Source organism: Pleurodeles waltl, chromosome 5, assembly GCF_031143425.1.
Source record: "Pleurodeles waltl isolate 20211129_DDA chromosome 5, aPleWal1.hap1.20221129, whole genome shotgun sequence".
NCBI lineage: Eukaryota > Metazoa > Chordata > Amphibia > Caudata > Salamandridae > Pleurodeles > Pleurodeles waltl.
Window position 1 is genome coordinate 1,873,036,263 of NC_090444.1, and position 20,917 is coordinate 1,873,057,179.

General features: G+C 47.0%; 1 protein-coding gene across 3 annotated transcripts in view; it reads right to left on the reverse strand.

Moving 5' to 3' along the window:
- Window positions 1-20,917, reverse strand: part of PPP2R5D (protein phosphatase 2 regulatory subunit B'delta) — a 501,712-nt gene that overhangs the window by 17,450 nt on the left and 463,345 nt on the right. The window lies entirely within an intron of this gene.

A 20,917-nucleotide genomic window follows, 5' to 3' on the forward strand; every position in this document is an offset into this window, starting at 1 on the left:
TATGATTTGGTTTCCTCCAATGTGGTTTTTCAGTTTTATTTTTTTCCGTTAATTCACATTCATCAAGCTCCCACACTCCAGGTCTGAGCTCTCCTGCAGACACTCAACTTAGCACCAACTAGCTTCAAGGTCTGCAGGCAGCAGAGGTCTGAGGTGCCAAACTGGAGTGGGAGACCAAGAAAAACGCCACCATCTGGGCCACTGTGCCAGTGAGCCAAGTATCTGTAACTCTTGCACAAAATATTAACAGTTGACGCTTTAGCTTGTGTCTGAAGTACATAAACTGACAGTGGTGGTAGCTGTGAATGCAGCTGAATGCTAACGGCTGAGCAGACCCCAGTACTGAGCAGATGGTAAAGACTCACCTGTAACAATGGGTCTTCAACTGCTGAAGATGCAACAGCGACACTCTGTACATTTGACAAGTCTATGTGCATCTCAAGCAGGAATGTAGCCCAGCACAAACAACTAGTGCGATAACACGCAGACTTCTTTTCTCTGCGCCCCCCCACCAAGCATGTGCTAAATACCTTTAAAGGATGACAGAGGCAGGTTTAAAAACTGCTGGGCTGAAATATTGATGGGATGACAAAAGGATGAGTAACTTTGTTTTGTTCATTATTTAATTGTGTGTGAAATGCTGAACGGATGAAGGTCTGAGAAACAAATAGTAGAAAAGGGAAACACTTATTGAAAGAACAGTCTTGAGGGATTTTCTGAAGCTCTGAGGATTGGGCCTTTCCCTGAAGTGAAGGGAGGTGCAGTCCATGCTTAAGTAGACTGCACCCCAAAAGAACAACCTGTAGAAATTCTCTCTTTTAATTGAAAATATTCAGTAGAAACAAAAAACTCATTTGTTTCTGAACCAAGTTGGCAGATGCATGATTAAGACAGTTCTGAAGAGATACCCGAAAAGGAGACGTGCACAGAACTCTGTCAGCTAAACTAAGTACGATCAACCTACTTCTGGACCCGCTGTGTCCTACACATCCGCCCTTCAGGATAATGAAAACGGTTACTTGATTACATTTCGTCAGGTGCCCCCCGTCGTAAGGAGGTATCAACGGAGCCCCTAGTGTTCACCCTCCTGTCCAGATACTTCTATAATCCTTCACCCCAGCACTGACCCTGCTTCCAAGCCCTCCCAACAGGGACAGTCTTGGCAGGTAAAGCACAGGAATAAAGATGCGGATGTTGGGATTACACCCCTGGCTCTAGACACACACATAGATGAAGATGTGGGATGCTGGGCTAACAACCCTTGGTTCTACAACCTGTAAGAGATGAAGATGTGGGATGTTCGGATTAAAACCATGGGTTCTGGACATGCACAGAGATGAAGACTCAGGATGTTGGGATTACAACTCTTGGTTCTAAAACATGCAGAGATAAAGACGTGGGATGTTGGGATTACAACCCTTAGTTCTAGACATGCACAGAGATGACATGGGATGTTGGGCTAATAACCCTTGGTTCTACGATCTACAAGAGATGAAGATGAAGCATGTTGAGATTACAACCCTTGGTTGTAGACAAGTACAGAGATGAAGATGTGGGATGTTGGGATTACAACTCTTGGTCCTAAAACATGCAGAGATGAAGACGTGGAATGTTGGGCTTAAAACCCTTGGTTGTAGACAAGCAAAGAGACGACGTGGGATGTTCTGCTTACAACCCCTGGTTCTAGACATGCACAGATGGCGTGGGACGTTGGCCTAACAATCCCTTGTTCTAGACATGCAGAGAGATGAAGATATGGGGTGCTGAGTAACATCCCTTGGTTCTAGACAAGGAGCAGAGAGAAGAGAAGATGTGGGATGTTGGGCTAACAACCCTGGGTTCTAGATATGCACAGAGATGACATGGGATGTAGGGAATACAACCCTTGCATCTAGACATGCACAGAGATGAATGTAGGAAGTTGGCTCTGTATATACTATTTCAAAGTAAGAAATAGTGTGCACAGTGTCCAAGGGTTCCCCTTAGAGGTAAGATAGTGGCACAAAGAGAATTCTAATGCTCTATTTTGTGGTAGTGTAGTCGGGCAGTAGGCTTATCAGAGGGTAGTGTTAAGCATTTGTTGTACACCCACAGGCAATAAATGAGGAACACACACTCAAAGACTTACTCCAGGCCAATAGGTTTTAATACAGAAAAATATATTTCCTTAGTTTATTTTAAGAACCACAGGTTCAAGATTTACAAGTAATACTTCAAATGAAAGATATTTCACTCAGGTATTCTAGGAACTTTGAATAATCACAATAGCATGTACAGTTTTAACAAAAATGTCAGTAAGCTATTTTAAAAGTGGACACAGTACAAAAATCAACAGTTCCTGGGGGAGGTCAGTATTTAAGTTCACAGGTAAGTAAAACACTTACAGGGTTCAATGTTGGGTCCAACGTAGCCCACTGTTGGGGGTTCAAGGCAACCCCAAAGTTACCACACCAGCAGCCCAGGGCCGGTCAGGTGCAGAGGTCAAAGTGGTGCCCAAAACACATAGGCTTCAATGGAAATAGGGGTGCCCCGGTTCCAATCTGCCAGCAGGTAAGTACCCGCGTCCTCGGAGGGCAGACCAGGGGGGTTTTGTAGGGCACCGTGGGGGACACAAGCAGGCACAGAAAGTACACCCTCAGCGGCACAGGGGCGGCCGGGTGCAGAGTGCAAACAGGCGTCAAGTTTCAGATAGGAATCAATGGGGAGACCCGGGGGTCTCTTTGCAGGCAGGCACGGGGGGGCTCCTCAGGGTAGCCACCACCTGGGCTAGGCAGAGGGTCGCCTGGGGGTCGCTCCTGCACTGGAGTTCGGTTCCTTTGAGTCCTGGGGGCTGCAGGTGCAGTGCTGGTTCCAGGCGTCGGGTTCCTTGTTACAGGCAGTTGTGGTCAGTGGGAGCCTCTGGATTTCCTCTGCAGGCGTCGCTGTGGGGGTTCAGGGGGGTCAACTCTGGCTACTCACAGGCTCGCAGTCGCCGAGGAGTCCTCCCTGTAGAATATTTCCGCAGGTCGAGCCGGGGGCGTCGGGTGCAGAGTGGAAAGTCTCACACTTCCGGCGGCAAACGTGCAGTCTTTAAAGTTGTTTCTTTGTTGCAGAAAGTTGCAGTTTCTTGAACAGGGCCGCTGTTCTCTGGAGTTTCTTGGTCCTTTTAGATGCAGGGTAGTCCTCAGAGGCTTCAGAGGTCGCTGGTCCCTGTTGGGTGCGTCGATGGGGCAGTTTTCGTCGAAGTAGGGAGACAGGCCAGTTGTCGTCTCCGTCTTCACTGCAGGGCTGCAGGTCAGCAGTCCTCCTTCTTTAGGTTGCAGGAATCTGAGTTCCCTCTTTGTGCCTCCTCCCTGTGGGGAGGGGGGCACATCCCTAATCCTATTGGGGGAATCCTCAAAAACCAAGATGAAGGATTTCTAAAGGCAGGGTTCACCTCAGCTCAGGGCACCTTAGGGGCTGTCGTGACTGGTGGGTGGTGACTCCTTGTTTTTCTCATTATCTCTCCTGGACTTGCCGCCAAAAGTGGGGGCTGTGTCTAGGGGGCGGGCATCTCCACTAGCTGGAGTGCCCTGGGGCATTGTAACACGAAGCCTGAGCCTTTGAGGCTCACTGCTAGGTGTTACAATTCCTGCAGGGGGGGGGGGGGGAGTATGAAGCACCTCCACCCAGAGCAGGCTTTTGTTTCTGTCCTCAGAGAGCACAAAGGCTCTCACCACATGGGGTCAGAAACTCGTCTCTCAGCAGCAGGCTGGCACAGACCAGTCAGTCCTGCACTGAAGGATTGGGTAAAATACAGGGGGCATCTCTAAGATGCCCTCTGTGTGCATTTTTTAATAAATCCAACACTGGCATCAGGGTGGGTTTATTATTCTGAGAAGTTTGATACCAAACTTCCCAGTATTCAGTGTAGCCATTATGGAGCTGTGGAGTTCATTTTTGACAAACTCCCAGACCATATACTTAATATGGCCACACTGTACTTACAATGTCTAAGAATAGACAGACACTGTAGGGGCATATTGTTCATGCAGCTATGCCCTCACCTGTGGTATAGTGCACCCTGCCTTAGGGCTGTAAGGCCGGCTAGAGGGGTGACTTACCTATGTCACAGACAGTATTTTGTGGGCATGGCATCCTGAGGGGGATGCCATGTCGACTTTGTCTTTTTCTCCCCACCAACACACACAATCTACAATGGCAGTGTGCATGTGTTAGGTGAGGGGTCCCTTACGGTGGCACAACATATGCTGCAGCCCTTAGGGATCTTCCCTGGTCACAGGGCCCTTGGTACCACTGGTACCTTTTACAAGGGACTTATCTGTGTGCCAGGGGTGTGCCAATTGTGGAAACAATGGTACATTTTAGGTGAAGGAACACTGGTGCTGGGGCCTGGTTAGCAGGGTCCCAGCACACTTCTCAGTCAAGTCAGCATCAGTATCAGGCAAAAAGTGGGGGGTAACTGCAACAGGGAGCCATTTCCTTACACTGGGTTAACAACCCTTGGTTCTAGACATGCACAGAGATGAAGATGTGGGATGTTGTGATTAAAACCCTTACCTTCATGACATGCACACAGAAGGCGATGTGGGATGTTGGGACTACAAGCCTTGGTTCTACACATGCACAGAGATGAAGGTGCGGGATAACAACCTTTGGCACTGGACTTGCAAAGGTGAAGGTATGGGATGTTACGGTAACAATCTTTGGTTCTAGACATGGATAGAGATGAAGATGTGGGATGTTGGGTTAACAACCCTTGGTTCTAGACATGCACAGAGATGAAGATGTGGGATGTTGGGACTACAAGACTTGGTACTACACATGCACAGAGATGAAGGTGTGGGATAGCAACCTTTGGTTCTAGACATGAGCAGAGGTGAAGATGAGGGACGTTGGGATAACAACCTTTGGTTCTAGACAGGCAGAGAGATGAAGGTGGGGACGTTGGGATAACAACCTTTGGTTCTAGACATGCACAGAGATGAAGATGTGGGATGTTGGGATAACAACCTTTGGTTCTAGACATGCACAGAGAGGAAGGTGTGAGATGGTTCTAAGACATGCAGAGATGAAGACTTGGGATGTTGGGATTAAAACCCTTGTTTCTAGACATGCACAGGGAAGGTGTGGGGTGTTGGGATAACCTTTGGCTCTACACATGGAGAGGTGAGGGTGTAGGATGTTGGGATAACAACATTTGGTTCTAGACATGCAGAGAGATGAAGATGTGGGATGAAAATTAGTTACTTACCTGTAACTGTAGTTCTCCAGTATTGGAATCTTTAAAAGATTGACATTCTTGAATTATTCCCCGTCGTCGAGATGGGAGTCCCCGGTGTATTATAATAGCAATGTTATGATACCTAAAGTGTATACAAGCTTAAAGCCCATCACATTAGTAGTCTATCCTTGTCTTTTTGAGGAAAAAAGACCCAAACCAGATTTCAGCCAGTCAGGCTGCCCTTCCTTCTCGAACACTCCTGTGAAAAGCTCCAGTGCCTCAGATTTTCCCACAGCACGAGTGCTGAAGTACGTGCGGTATATAACCTGTAACTGTGAGCTTCTCAGGGGAGGAGGGAGGGTCGCATGTGAATCTACAAAAGATTCCAATACTGGATAACTACAGTTACAGGTAACTAATTTTCTTACTCCAGTATTGGATCTTTCATAGATTCACATGCTTGAATCAGTATCAAGCAGTAGTGAAGCACAGTGTATGATGAACACTTTATATCAATTGATAGATGCAATTCCATGAATAGAAAAGAAAGCTTTAAATGATTATGGAAACAAAGGAATCATTACCCAGAGCTAAACAACCAGTGTATTGTGAAGGAAAGAACGCATCATTACCATACAGTATGATGATCATTATATTGGGTAGAAGGGTAAAGAGGAGAACAGTGCAGCTCACAGTTACTGGAACAGATGCCGCAGCACTGCCTGCCCCACTGCCACATCACCTTGCGACGATTCTTCCAGGCAATAGTGCTTGTGAAAGTGTGCGTACACCTACAGGTGGCCGCCCTGCAAATGTCCTGTATAGGCACGCCAGCGAAGAGCACAGCGGATGCTGCCACAGCCCTAGTGGAGTGTGCAGGTGATGTTCCGCGCAGGGGCTTCCCTGCAGCTTTGTGACAAAAGTCAATAGAACCAGATATCCATCTAGCAATCCTTTGTTTAGAAATCGGTTGCCCCTTCCTAGGGGCATTTAATGACACAAATTATTGATTTGATTTTCTAAAACTTCTCGTCCTGTCCAGATAAAACTTAAGACATCTTTTGACGTCCAGGGAATGAAGGGACCTTTCTGCTGACGTTGACGGATTTGGAAAATACGACTTTAGAATAACTGGCTGATTGATATGAACTTTGGGTTTACATTTTGGATTTGTTCGCAGAATTACTACTTTGTCTTTAAACTGCAAGAAAGGGCTTTGGATCATGAAAGCTTGAATTTCGCTAACTCTCCTAGCTGAGGTCATGGCAAGAGGAAGTGCAACCTTCCATGACAAGAAACTTAAGTCCGCCCTGTGAATGAGCTCAAATGGATGTTTCATCAATTGAGACAAAACTATATTGATGCCAGGATGGTGGTGGTGGTCTGACCGGCAGGAAAGAACGAAAAACTCCTTGATAATTCTTGTCAACCACAAGGATGTTGAGTTTCCTGATCGCCTATAACACCAAATAGCAGCTAAGTGGACCCTAACTGAAGAATCTGCCAAACCTTGTCTGGCTAAAAGGAGGAGATAAGGTAGCACTTGCTCTGGTGATGAGGAGAACGGGTGAACCTGATCTTGTTTACACCTTCTCCATTTAAGCCGATATGATTTAATGGTGCTATCAGCTGCCGCTCTGGCAAGAATGACTCTACAGTCGGAAGAAATGTTAAAATATTCAGGGGCAAGGCAGTCAAATGAAGCGATGCTGGATCCAGGTGAAGAACTTAACTGCGCTCATTGTTAACAGGCAAGGTATCACTGGCAGATGTATGCTGCGGCTCTCCGACAGGAGAAGTAAACAAATGCTGCTGAGGCAATGCTGGGGCTAACAGAAGAATCTTGCAGTTGTCGTTCTTGATTTTGTCCAGGACTCTCGGAATGAGGGGAATGGGAGGAAAATCATAAGTGTACATTCCTGACCATGCTATTGGAAACGCATTCCCCCCAAAAGCCCGGATGGTGATCCCAATTTGCATTCTGGGGAGTGGCAAAAAGATCGAGGTTTCGTTTGCCCCACTGAGAAATTATGCGGTCCAGCACATTTTGATTTAGCTTCCATTTGTGATTGGATGTTTTTTGCCTTCTGAGAGAATCCGCAATAACGTTCAGAGTCCCTGGTACGTGTTCTGCTCGAAGATGCACTCCCTGTAGGATGGACCAGTTCCAGATACGTTGAGATTCTCGAAATAAGAGCAGTGATCTGGTTCTCCCCTGTTAGTTGAAATAGTGCATCGTTGTGGTGTTGTCTGTACGTATGAGTACCGACCCATTTTTTTATCATTGGTAGAAAGGCTCGAAGGACTAAGTGAACTGCTTTCAGTTCAAGAAAATTGATACGGTAAATTTCTGATGAGAATCCCACTTGCCTTTGACTGTTAAATCCTGCAGGAAGGCTCCCCAACCTTCCAGGGATGCATCTGTTGTGATCACCTATGGTGGAAGAAAAGGAAGACCTACTGATAGGTGAGATGCTTGGGTCCACCAAGACAGATGTGATCTCATTGGTTTTGTAACTGATTACGTCGTCGAAAGATCCCTTGGACTGTGTCCACTGATTGTCCAGCTGCTCTTGAAGTGGGCTCATTATGAGGCGACAGAATGGTGCAAGTGGGATGCAGAAAATATCATTCCTAGTAGGGACTTGAGGAGGCGAACTGAAACAGAACTTTTGAGAACAAGACTGGCTAAAGAAATTAGTTTCTTCTGCCTTTCTTTTGTAGGAGCCGCCTTGCAGCTGGATGTGTGTAGAACTGCACCCAGGAAAGTCCTTATTTTCAGGGGTTGGAAAGCTGACTTGCTGTGATTGATAGTTAGGCCTACCTTCCCAAACAGGTCTATGCAGTGTGAGAAAGTAGCCTCTTTCTAGCCTTGTTACCCCCACTTTAGGCCTGTTTGTGAGTGTATGTCAGGGTGTTTTCACTGTCTCACTGGGATTCTGCCAGCCAGGGCCCAGTGCTCATAGTGAAAACCCTATGTTTTCAGTATGTTTGTTATGTGTCACTGGGACCCTGCTAGTCAGGACCCCAGTGCTCATAAGTTTGTGACCTATAGGTATGTGCTCCCTGTGTGATGCCTAACTGTCTCACTGAGGCTCTGCTAACCAGAACCTCAGTGGTTATGCTCTCTCTGTACAAATTGTCACTAACAGGCTAGTGACCAATTTTACCAATTTACATTGGCTTACTGGAACACCCTTATAATTCCCTAGTATATGGTACTGAGGTACCCAGGGTATTGGGGTTCCAGGAGATCCCTGTGGGCTGAAGCATTTCTTTTGCCACCCATAGGGAGCTCTGACAATTCTTACACAGGCCTGCCACTGCAGCCTGAGTGAAATAACGTCCACGTTATTTCACAGCCATTTTACACTGCACTTAAGTAACTTATAAGTCACCTATATGTCTAACCTTTACCTGGTAAAGGTTGGGTGCTAAGTTACTTAGTGTGAGGGCACCCTGGCACTAGCCAAGGTGCCCCCACATTGTTCAGGGCCAATTCCCCGGACTTTGTGAGTGCGGGGACACCATTACACGCGTGCACTACATATAGGTCACTACCTATATGTAGCTTCACAATGGTAACTCCAAATATGGCCATGTAACATGTCTATGATCATGGAATTGCCCCCTCTATGCCATCCTGGCATAGTTGGCACAATCCCATGATCCCAGTGGTCTGTAGCACAGACCCTGGTACTGCCAAACTGCCTTTTCAGGGGTTTCACTGCAGCTGCTGCCAACCCCTCAGACAGGTTTCTGCCCTCCTGGGGTCCAGCCAGGCTTGTCCCAGGATGGCAGAACAAAGGACTTCCTCTGAGAGAGGGTGTTACACCCTCTCCCTTTGGAAAATGGTGTGAAGGCAGGGGAGGAATAGCCTCCCCCAGCCTCTGGAAATGCTTTCATGGGCACATTTGGTGGCCATTTCTGCATAAGCCAGTCTACACCGGTTCAGGGACCCCTTAGCCCTGCTCTGGCGCGAAACTGGACAAAGGAAAGGGGAGTGACCACTCCCCTGACCTGCACCTCCCCTGGGAGGTGTCCAGAGCTCCAACAGTGTGCTCCAGACCTCTGCCATCTTGGAAACAGAGGTGCTGCTGGCACACTGGACTGCTCTGAGTGGCCAGTGCCACCAGGTGACGTCAGAGACTCCTTCTGATAGGCTCCTTCAGGTGTTGCTAGCCTATCCTCTCTCCTAGGTAGCCAAACCCTCTTTTCTGGCTATTTAGGGTCTCTGTCTCTGGGGAAACTTTAGATAACGAATGCAAGAGCTCATCCGAGTTCCTCTGCATCTCTCTCTTCACCTTCTGCCAAAGAATCGACTGCTGACCGCGCTGGAAGCCTGCAAAACTGCAACATAGTAGCAAAGACGACTACTGCAACTCTGTAACGCTGATCCTGCCGCCTTCTCGACTGCTTTCCTGGTGGTGCATGCTGTGGGGGTAGTCTGCCTCCTCTCTGCACTAGAAGCTCCGAAGAAATCTCCCGTGGGTCGACGGAATCTTCCCCCTGCAACCGCAGGCACCAAAAAGCTGCATTACCGGTCCCTTGGGTCTCCTCTCAGCACGACGAGCGAGGTCCCTCGAATCCAGCAACTCTGTCCAAGTGACCCCCACAGTCCAGTGACTCTTCAGTCCAAGTTTGGTGGAGGTAAGTCCTTGCCTCACCTCGCTAGACTGCATTGCTGGGAACTGCGACTTTTGCAGCTACTCCGGCCCCTGTGCACTTCCGGCGGAAATCCTTTGTGCACAGCCAAGCCTGGGTCCACGGCACTCTAACCTGCATTGCACGACTTTCTAAGTTGGTCTCCGGCGACGTGGGACTACTTTGTGTAACTTCGGGTGAGCACTGTTTCACGCATCCTCGTAGTGCCTGTTTCTGGCACTTCTCTGGGTGCTACCTGCTGCTAAGAGGGCTCCTTGTCTTGCTCGACGTCCCCTCTACCTCCTGGTCCAATTTGCGACCTCCTGGTCCCTCCTGGGCCACAGCAGCATCCAAAAACGCTAACCGCACGATTTGCAGCTAGCAAGGCTTGTTGGCGTTCTTTCGGCGGGAAAACACTTCTGCACGACTCTCCACGGCGAGAGGGATCCGTCCACCAAAGGGGAAGTCTCTAGCCCTTTTCGTTCCTGCAGAAACCTCAGCTTCTTCTGTCCAGTAGAAGCTTCTTTGCATCCACAGCTGGCATTTCCTGGGCATATGCCCATCTCCGACTTGCTTGTGACTTTTGGACTTGGTCCCCTTGTTCCACAGGTACCCTAGATTGGAAATCCATCGTTGTTGCATTGTTGGTTTGTGTCTTTCCTGCATTATTCCTCTAACACGACTTCTTTATCCTTAGGGGAACTTTAGTGCACTTTGCACTCACTTTTCAGGGTCTTGGGGAGGGTTATTTTTCTAACTCTCACTATTTTCTAATAGTCCCAGCGACCCTCTACAAGGTCACATAGGTTTGGGGTCCATTCGTGGTTCGCATTCCACTTTTGGAGTATATGGTTTGTGTTGCCCCTATCCCTATGTGTCCCCATTGCATCCTATTGTAACTATACATTGTTTGCACTGTTTTCTAAGACTATACTGCATATTTTTGCTATTGTGTATATATATCTTGTGTATATTTCCTATCCTCTCACTGAGGGTACACTCTAAGATACTTTGGCATATTGTCGTAAAAATAAAGTACCTTTATTTTTAGTATAACTGTGTATTGTGTTTTCTTATGATATTGTGCATATGACACTAAGTGGTACTGTAGTAGCTTCACACGTCTCCTAGTTCAGCCTAAGCTGCTCTGCTAAGCTACCATTATCTATCAACCTAAGCTGCTAGACACCCTATACACTAATAAGGGATAACTGGGCCTGGTGCAAGGTGCAAGTACCCCTTGGTACTCACTACAAGCCAGTCCAGCCTCCTACATGCAGGCCTTTGTCGCTCTTTGAATCTGCGATCTGGACCTTGCCTTGATGAGCCAGTTGTCCAGATATCGAAAGACATGAAGTTTGTGCCTTCTGAGGAAGGCCGGTACTGGAGCCAGGCACTTGGTGAAAATTCGGGGGGGCCGATTTGAGGCCGAACTGAACTGGAAATGCTCTCTGGCTACTACGAATCCTAGGAATCTTCTCTGGGATTGATGTATAGGAACATGCAAGTATGCGTACTGAAGATCTAGGGTTGACGTATAATCTCCTGGATTGAGAAGGGAAAGGATAACCTGTAACAATCGTACAGAATGGCTGCCGTTTGAGGTAAGCATTCAGGTCTCTGAGATCCAAGATTGGACGCCAATCTTTCCATTTCTTCTGGACAAGAAAGAAACAAGAATAAAATCCCTTGTTTCAGTCCCGAACAGGGACCCTTTCTATAGCTTTTTTTTTTTTTAGCCTCGTCCGGACCTCCTTTCTGAGAAGCCATAGGTGCTTCAGGGAGCGTGGAGGAGGGGGTCTCGGTGGCGGAATTTGCATGAACTCCAGTGTGTGGCCAAATTGAATACGGTTTAACAACCAATGGTCGGAGGAGATAATTTGCCAATTGTGCAGGTATTGGGAAATCCCTCCTCCCATTATAAGACTTGAAGAAGGATAAGCAGACAGAGTAAGGGAGAAGTCATTGCCTGCGTCCTGCTTCTCTGGTTTGCCGTCCTGCTCTTGTTCTATGTGTGATTCTAGCATGTGCTGCCTGTGGAGGATGCCTCTGCTGATACTGGGCTCAGAACCATTGAATATTGGAGACGGAAGAAGGATGTTTATACTGTTGGAACCCCCCTCTGTAGGATGGATATCCCCCTTCATCCGGCGCCCTGAAAGGGCTGCCTTTTGAACTGCAGGGTTCCAGGGGACTTTGATGTGTCCGTATCAGTTCTGATAGCCTGCAGGGCCTCATCAACATGTTTCGCAAATAGAGCTACCCCATCGAAAGGTAAGTCAAGAATTTTGCTCTGTACTTCTGGTCTAAAAGACGTTGCGCAAAGCCAGACCTGTCTCCTTAAAAAAGATGCGCCCGCCAGCTGACAAAAGGCCTTAATAGCAATATCCACTGCGCAGTCAATGACTTCCGCTGAAGCCCTTCCCCCTTCCTGTATTATCTTCATTGCTTCTGCTTTTGATTCCTCAGGAAGTTGGTTTATGTAAGGAGCTATGTCAGCCCATAGCTGCCTGTTATATCTCCCTATTACAGCTAATGAGTTTGACTTACTGTAAGAGGACATCACGGAGAAGCGCTTTCAAATATTATCAAGCCTTCTCCCTTCTTTATCAGGCGGAGCGGAGATTGGAACTGAAGGATTTCTAGACCTGCGCTGCCTAAGTGATAACACAGTCTGGCTTGGGATGTCCAGTCAGGCACGTGGGGGTGTCGACTGCGTCTTATATTTCTTATCTAAACGGGGCAAGACCGCTGTAACAGTGGTGGGATTTTTCATAACTTTAATACCCTCGCTCCATATGTAGTCTACTATGGGCATCGATCTTATAAGGACTCCTTAAAGTCATAGAGAAAGCAGTTCATCTGCTTTGTAGGCATAGGTAGTGCAAACCTCTTCGCTGCCCGTTCCAACAAACTGTGAGATCAACCAATGTCACCTGGTAGAGAGTCTACAGGGATCAGGGAGGGGAAGATGGTGATGGTATCTGATAGTCCTCCCATTCTGTAATATGATCTGTAAATTCCCCCTCTTCCCTGTATGGTCGGATGTTAACGGGTCTTGTGGTGCAACAGAAAGAGGTGTGTGTGGAGGCACATCTAATGGTAATACCGGTGGTCTAACGGGTGTGGAAGGAGGTGGTACTGGTGAAGGTATAATTGTCTGCCAGTCTTCAGATTCAACTGGGGGGATCTTTTCCTATACTCCGCTAACATTAATTGGAGGTCTGAAAAAAGTGACCCTGGCATAGGAAACATCTGTTCCTGACACGAATATTGATCATCAGCAGAATAAAAGGATTGAGGGTCATACTGGTTATCGTCTCCCAAAGCCTGACATTTTATATGTAACTCGGAGGGACTATGGGTCGCTCTAAATGGCCCTTCCTCACCAGCCCATCACCATCTAAAAGATGGACAGGAATTAAAGGTGAAACTTTACTAGGGGATATGTGCGACAGCGTCAGGGATTTTAACTTTCTTGTTTTCCTATAATATCCACCGTCAACGGTGTGATGATGATTGTGTGTCTCGACGACGGAGCAGTTGTTGACAGTAAGGATGCCATCGTCGACGATGGTCTCATCGTTGGAACCGTTGACGGAGATGAGGTAACCGATACCTTTAGCGTCGACGGCTGACAAAGGAGGCCGTCGACGACAGCGTTGTGGTCGTGTGGACATTGGAAGCAGAGGATACTGTATAAACCGTTGTCATCGTAGATGTCGACGATGCTGTGCAGACGGTTTTCATCGTTGTCATATTCGACGGTTTGACAGAGGGCTTTTTGAAAGAATGTTTAGACATGGGAGGTGGCAGAGGAGACTCAGAAGACACTTTTTTACTACGTTCTGAGAAGACAGAACGTTCTCTCCTTTCCCTGTTTGAGGAAACAGCACTTTTGTGAGGCGAACTTGAAGGGCTGGGTGCCTTTTAAGACCCATGTTTGGTCTTTTTAGCAGCTTTTTCAGGTTGGTCCTCCATATGACCAGTTTGAGCTGATCTGCCCCTTTTTTTTTTAGCCTGTCTGGAGGAAATAGAGGAGTCCTCATTGTCTGAAACAGAAACAGGATCCCTCCTTGTTTACAGTATCTGGACCCAAATAAGAAGCCTGCCCTCTCTGTCTTTAAGAGTCTTGTTAGAAAAAGGTTCTGCCTACCTCACAATCCTTAGCAGAATGTTGTGGATAAAGGCAATACATGCAGTCTTTGTGGGGGTCCTCAAAGTGAAGCTTCTTCTTTTCACAGGTCTTGCAGGCCCTGAAGAAACTCTTCCTCCCCCTGTCAGACATGCTAAAAAGTACAGACATTGAGTGTAAAGCAGTCTAGAGAAAAGACCTGGAAGTCTTTGACTAGAAACAGCAATTTCTTGAGGAGAAAAATACCAGAATAAATTCCAGAACGATGTGACTGAGCAGAGTTTAGTGGAGACTCCCAAGCACGACGTGCAGTAGAAAGTCTGAGGCACAGGAGCTTCTCACAGGAGTGTCCGAGAGGGAAGGGCAGCCTGACTGGCTGAAATGTGGTTTGGGTCTTTTTCCTCAAAAAGACAAGGATAGACTACTAATGTGATAGGCTTTTAGCCTGTATACTCTTTAGTTATCATAACATTGCTATTATAGTACACCGGGGACTCCCATCTCGACGGCGGGGAATGATTCAAGCAGGTGAATCTATGAAAGTTCCAATACTGGAGTACGTTGGGCTAACAACCTTTGGTTCTAGACATGCACAGAGATGAAGATGTGGGATGTTGAGCTAACAACCTTTGGTTATAGACATGCAGAGGTGAAGGTGTGGGATTTTGGGCTAACAACCTTTGGTGCTAGACATGCAGAGAGATGAAGATGTGGGATGTTGGGCTAACAACCTTTGGTGCTAAATATGCACAGAGATGAAGGTGTGGAATGTTGGGCTAACAACCTTTGGTTCTAGACATGCAGAGGTGAAGGTGTAGGATGTTGGGCTAACAACCTTTGGCTCTACACATGCAGAGGTGAAGGTGTGGAATGTTGGCTAACAACCATTGGTTCTAGACATGCAGAGAGATAAAGATGTGGGATGTTGGGATAACAACCTTTGGTGCTAGACATGCAGAAGTGAAGGTGTGAGATGTTGGGATAACAACCTTTGGTGCTAGACATGCACAGAGATGAAGGTGTGGGACGTTGGGTTAACAACAGTTGGTTCTAGACATGCAGATGTGGAGGTGTGGGGTGTTGGGATAACAACCTTTGGTTCTAGACATGCATAGAGGTGAAGGTGTGGGGTGTTGGAATAACAACCTTTGGTTCTAGACATGCACAGAGATGAAGGTTTGGGATGTTGGGATAACCTTTGGTTCTAGACATGCAGAGGTGAAGGTGTGGAATGTTGGGATAACAACATTTGGTTCTAGGCATGTAGAGGTGAAGGTATGGGATGTTGGGATAACAAACTTTGGTTCCAGACATGCACAGAGGTGTGTGATGTTAGGATAACAACCTTTGGTTCTAGACATGCAGAGAGATGAACATGTGGGATGTTGGGCTAACAACCTTTGGCTCTACACATGCAGAGGTGAAGGTGTGGGATGTTGGGCTAACAACCTTTGGTTCTAGACATGCAGAGAGATAAAGATGTGGGATAACAACCTTTGGTGCTAGACATGCAGAGGTGAAGGTTTGAGTTGTTGGGATAACAACCTTTGGTTCTAGACATGCAGAGATAAAGGTGTGGGATGTTGGGATAACAACAGTTGGTTCTAGATATGCAGAGGTGGAGGTGTGGGATGTTGGGATAACAAAAGTTGGTTCTAGACATGCACAGAGATGAAGGTGTGGGACGTTGGGATAAAAACCTTTGGTTCTAGACATGCACAAAGATGAAGGTGTGGGACGTTGGGATAACAACCTTTGGTTCTAAACATGCACAGAGGTGAAGGTGTGGGACGTTGGGATAACAACCTTTGGTTCTAGACATGCACAAAGATGAAGGTGTGGGACGTTGGGATAACAACCTTTGGTTCTAAACATGCACAGAGGTGAAGGTGTGGGACGTTGGGATAACAACCTTTGGTTCTAGACATGCACAGAGATGAAGGTGTGGGACGTTGGGATAACAACCTTTGGTTCTAGACATGCACAGAGATGAAGGTGTGGGATGTTGGGATAACAGCCTGTGGTTCTAGACATGCACAGAGATGAAGGTGTGGGATGTTGGGATAACAACCTTTGGTTCTAGACATGCAGAGGTGAAGGTGTGGGACGTTGGGATAACAACCTTTGGTTCTAGACATGCACAGAGGTGAAGGTCTGTGATGTTGGGATAATAACCTTTGGTTCTAGACATGCACAGAGATGAAGGTGTGCGATGTTGGGATAACAACCTTTGGTTATAGACATGCAGAGGTGAAGGTGTGGGACGTTGGGATAACCTTTGGTTCTAGACATGCACAGGGATGAAGGTGTGAGATGTTGGGATAACAACCTTTGGTTCTAGACATGCACAGGTGTGGGGTGTTGGGATAACAACCTTTGGTTCTAGACATGCAGAGAGATGAAGGTGTGGGATGTTGGGATAACAACCTTTGGTTCTAGACATGCAGAGGTGAAGGTGTGGGATGTTGGGATAACAACAGTTGGTTCTAGAAATGCAGAGGTGAAGGTGTGGGATGTTGGGATAACAACAGTTGGTTCTAGACATGCAGAGGTGAAGGTGTGGGATGTTGGGATAACAACAGTTGGTTCTAGACATGCAGTGCAAAGCACTCACAAACTGCTAACCCACTGTGTTGATGAACTGCCTCCTTTAAATTTCATGCAGGCAATTTCAATGAAGACATCTTTATAAAATAAACAATAAAATGCCTAACCCTGCACATAGGTTCCAGAGCTTAAAACAACATGCAAAATGTGATGTAAAAGTATTAAATACACATTTAAAAAAAAAAAAAAAAAGACTACAACATACATTTACAGAAGAAGAGAACAAAGTAATTTATGTCTCCACCGTTCTAACTTTCTCTTTTATGAATATATGCTTTACAAATCAGACTGCTTATGTAGGACTACATTTAGTGCATCAGGGAAGCCATTTCCAGAGAATGGGCAACCGTCGTCTTCCGGCCCTCCTTCACACGTCTTCCGGCCCTCCTTCACACGTCTTCCGGCCCTCCTTCACACGTCTTCCGGCCCTCCTTCACACGTCTTCCGGCCCTCCTTCACACGTCTTCCGGCCCTCCATTTGCCCACGAGCTCCTGCTGTAAGTTAACGTTACGCTCCTTGATTCAAGTCAAACAATGACGGCAAACCTCTTAAACCAATCTTGCCTTTTACTTGTGCCTTTAAGCAAATGGGACATAGGCTTCAGTTTTTAAAGCCTTTCACAGCGAGTCCAACCAGCACGCGAAAGGTCTTCGTTTTAGTTGTTGCTTCAGAAATGAGAGCACTACAGCTTAAAAGCGTCAGCCTTTTTCACGAGGTTAAGTTCACCAGACTTTGGAAGTTGCGACTCTCAGAGCTTTCTTCATTTCTGCACTGGTTCAATTCCAACTGAATAGCGTTCAATGAAATACTTCAAAGATCATCAAAATAAACTTTGATAATTTCCCCTCAAATGCTCTTACAATACAAAACTACGAGAAAGTATAGTAGAACACGTGGTGCATCCCTAACCCTAACTACTGGCATCGACCTGTGGAGCAGGGGTTCAGCTTTACTCATTCTGTCAGCGGATGCCTTTTGCTTAGACGCTTGGGTTTTCTAAGATGGATCACTTTGCAGAAATGAAACACAAATACTCATGTTTTTCTAGTTCAAAAGGCAAGACATTTACCCAACACATTTAACCAAAATCCATAGTTTACCTGAGTTGCCCTCTTGAAAAGACCACTATTACATTTCAACATATTGATTGTTTGAAAATCTGAAGCCAGGGAGCTTGGAAGTTTATTTTTCTCTGTATGCCAGTTTGGAGCTTGAGACTAAAACCAAAAGGTCGTCAGCGTCTACAAAACTAGATATCTCAATACTCCCATAATTAGGGAAAATGGAGCTACAAGCCAGCAGACAATATAATGGGTCTAAAATGTATGATGCTAATGATGGAGCAAACAGGTGTAGGACGCTGGCCTGGTGTGTGGTGGACACCTATGGTGTTGGCACCTTATACCAGGTCCAGGCGACCCCCATTAATGAATGAAGACAGTGTCTAGGAAGCCAGGGGTCTCCAGTGGTAGCTGTAACGAGCAGCCAAGACTTATCTAGGGGGAGTGTAAAGCACTTACAATACCACAGTAGTCACTCAGCACTTACACACCTGAAAGGAACCACACAGTGTTGCAAAAATAAAGGTACCTTATTATAGTAACACTGAACTAGATTACTTATAGGCAGTCCCCAAACTGGAGCTAAGTACTATATGGAAAATGTCACTTACCCAGTGTACTTCTGCTCGTGGCATGTAGTGCTGCAGATTCACATGCTATGCATAGCTCTTCCGACATCTAGTGCTGGGCTCGGAGTGTTACAAGTTGTTTTTCTTCGAAGAAGTCTTTTCAGAGTCACGGGATCGAGTGACTCCTCCTCTCGGTCATACTGTGCATGGTCAGTGACTCCATTGTTAGATTGTTTTCCCATAAACGAGTGTAGGAAGGAGTGATAGAGTGTAAGAATATAAATGCTCTATAAAATTAGTAAGTAAAAATAGATGTCCATGCAAATGTAAATGTATCTACATATGTACAAATAATAAAACTGAAAAGACTACAGGTTTCTGGGGAGGAGGGAGGGCGCATGTGAATCTGCAGCACTACATGCCACGAACAGATGTATACTAGGTAAGTGACATTTTCCATTAGACGGCATGTGTAGCTGCATATACACATGCTGTGCATAGACTACATAGCAGTTACTCTCCCCAAAATTGCGTTGGCTAGCCTGTAGGAGTTGAAGTTGTTTGAACTAATGTTCGTAAGACAGCTTGGCCTACAGTGGCCTGTTGCTTTGAAAACACATCCGCACAATAATGTTTTGTAAATGTATGAGGAGTAGGCCATGTGGCAGCTTTACATATGTATGCCATTGGTATGTTCCCTAAGAATGCCATAGACGCACCTTTCTTTCTAGTGAAATGTGCTCTAGGTGTGATCATAAATGGTCTTTTTGCCTTAATGTAACGTGTTTGTATACATTTAACAATCCATCTTGATAACCCTTGCTTAGAGATAGGATTCCCTTTATGTGGTTGTTGAAAGGCAACAAAAAGCTGTTTTGTTTTTCTGAATTCTGTGGTTCTGTCTACATAGTACTGTAAGGAAATGCCTCCTTGGCATGGTTACCCCCTAACTTTTTGCCTTTGCTGATGCCAAGTTATGATTTGAAATTGTGCTGGGACCCTGCTAACCAGGCCCCAGCACCAGTGTTCTTTCCCTAAACTGTACCTTTGTCTCCACAGTTGGCACAACCCTGGCATCCAGATAAGTCCCTTGTAACTGGTACCCCTGGTACCAAGGGCCCTGATGCCAGGGAAGGTCTCTAAGGGCTGCAGCATGTCTTATGCCACCCTAGGGACCCCTCACTCAGCACATACACACTGCTTGCCAGCTTGTGTGTGCTGGTGGGGAGAAAATGACTAAGTCGACATGGCACTCCCCTCAGAGTGCCATGCCAACCTCACACTGCCTATGGCATAGATAAGTCACCCCTCTAGCAGGCCTTAGAGCCCTAAGGCAGGGTGCACTATACCACAGGTGAGGGCATAGGTGCATGAGCCCTATGCCCCTACAGTGTCTAAGCAAAACCTTAGACATTGTAAGTGCAGGGTAGCTATAAGAGTATATGGTTTGGGAGTCTGTCAAACATGAACTCCACAGCACCATAATGGCTACACTGAAAACTGGGAAGTTTGGTATCAAACATCTCAGCACAATAAATGCACACTGATGCCAGTGTGCACTTTATTGTAAAAATACACCCAGAGGGCATCTTAGAGATGCCCCCTGAAAACATACCCGACTTCCAGTGTAGGCTGACTAGTTTTTACCAGCCTGCCACACACCAGACATGTTGCTGGCCACATGGGGAGAGTGCCTTTGTCACTCTGTGGCCAGGAACAAAGCCTGTACTGGGTGGAGGTGCTTCTCACCTCCCCTGCAGGAACTGTAACACCTGGCGGTGAGCCTCAAAGGCTCACCCCCTTTGTTACAGCGCAACAGGGAATCCCAGCTAGTGGAGATGCCCACCCCTACGGCCACTGCCCCCACTTTTGGTGGCAAGGCTGGAGGAGATAATGAGAAAAAGAAGGAGTCACCCCCCAGTCAGGACAGCCCCTAAGGTGTCCTGATCTGAGGTGACTCTTACTTTTAGAAATCCTCCATCTTGTGGAAGGAGGATTCCCCCAATAGGATTAGGGATGTGCCCCCCTCCCTACAGGGAGGAGGCACAGAGAGGGTGAGGCCACCCTCAGGCCCAGTAGCCATTGGCTACTGTCCTCCCAGACCTAAACACACCCCTAAATGGAGTATTTAGGGGCTCCCAGAACCGAGGAAGATAGATTCCTGCAACCTCAAGAAGAAGGACTGCTGACCTGAAGCCCAGCAGTGAAGACGGAGATGACAACTGATTTGGCTCCAGCCCCACCGGCCTGTCTCCCTACTTTGAAGAAAACTGCAACAGCGACGCATCCAACAGGGTCCAGCGACCTCTTAAGCCTCAGAGGACTACCCTGCATCTAAAGGACCAAGAAGCTCCAGAGAACAGCGGCCCTGTTCAAGAAACTGCAACTTTCTGCAACAAAGAAGAAACTTTTAAAGACCACAAGTTTCCCGCCAGAAGCATGAGACTTTCCACTCTGCACCCGACGCCCCCGGCTTGACCTGCGGTAAACCAACACTACAGGGAGGACTCCCCGGCGACTGCGAGCCCGTGAGTAGCCAGAGTTGGCCCCCCTGAGCCCCCACAGTGACACCTGCAGAGGAAATCCAGAGGCTCCCCCTGACCGCGACTGCCTGCTTCAAGGAACCCGACGCCTGGAAAACACACTGCACCCGCAGCCCCAAGGACCTGAAGGAACCGAACTCCATTGCAGGAGCGA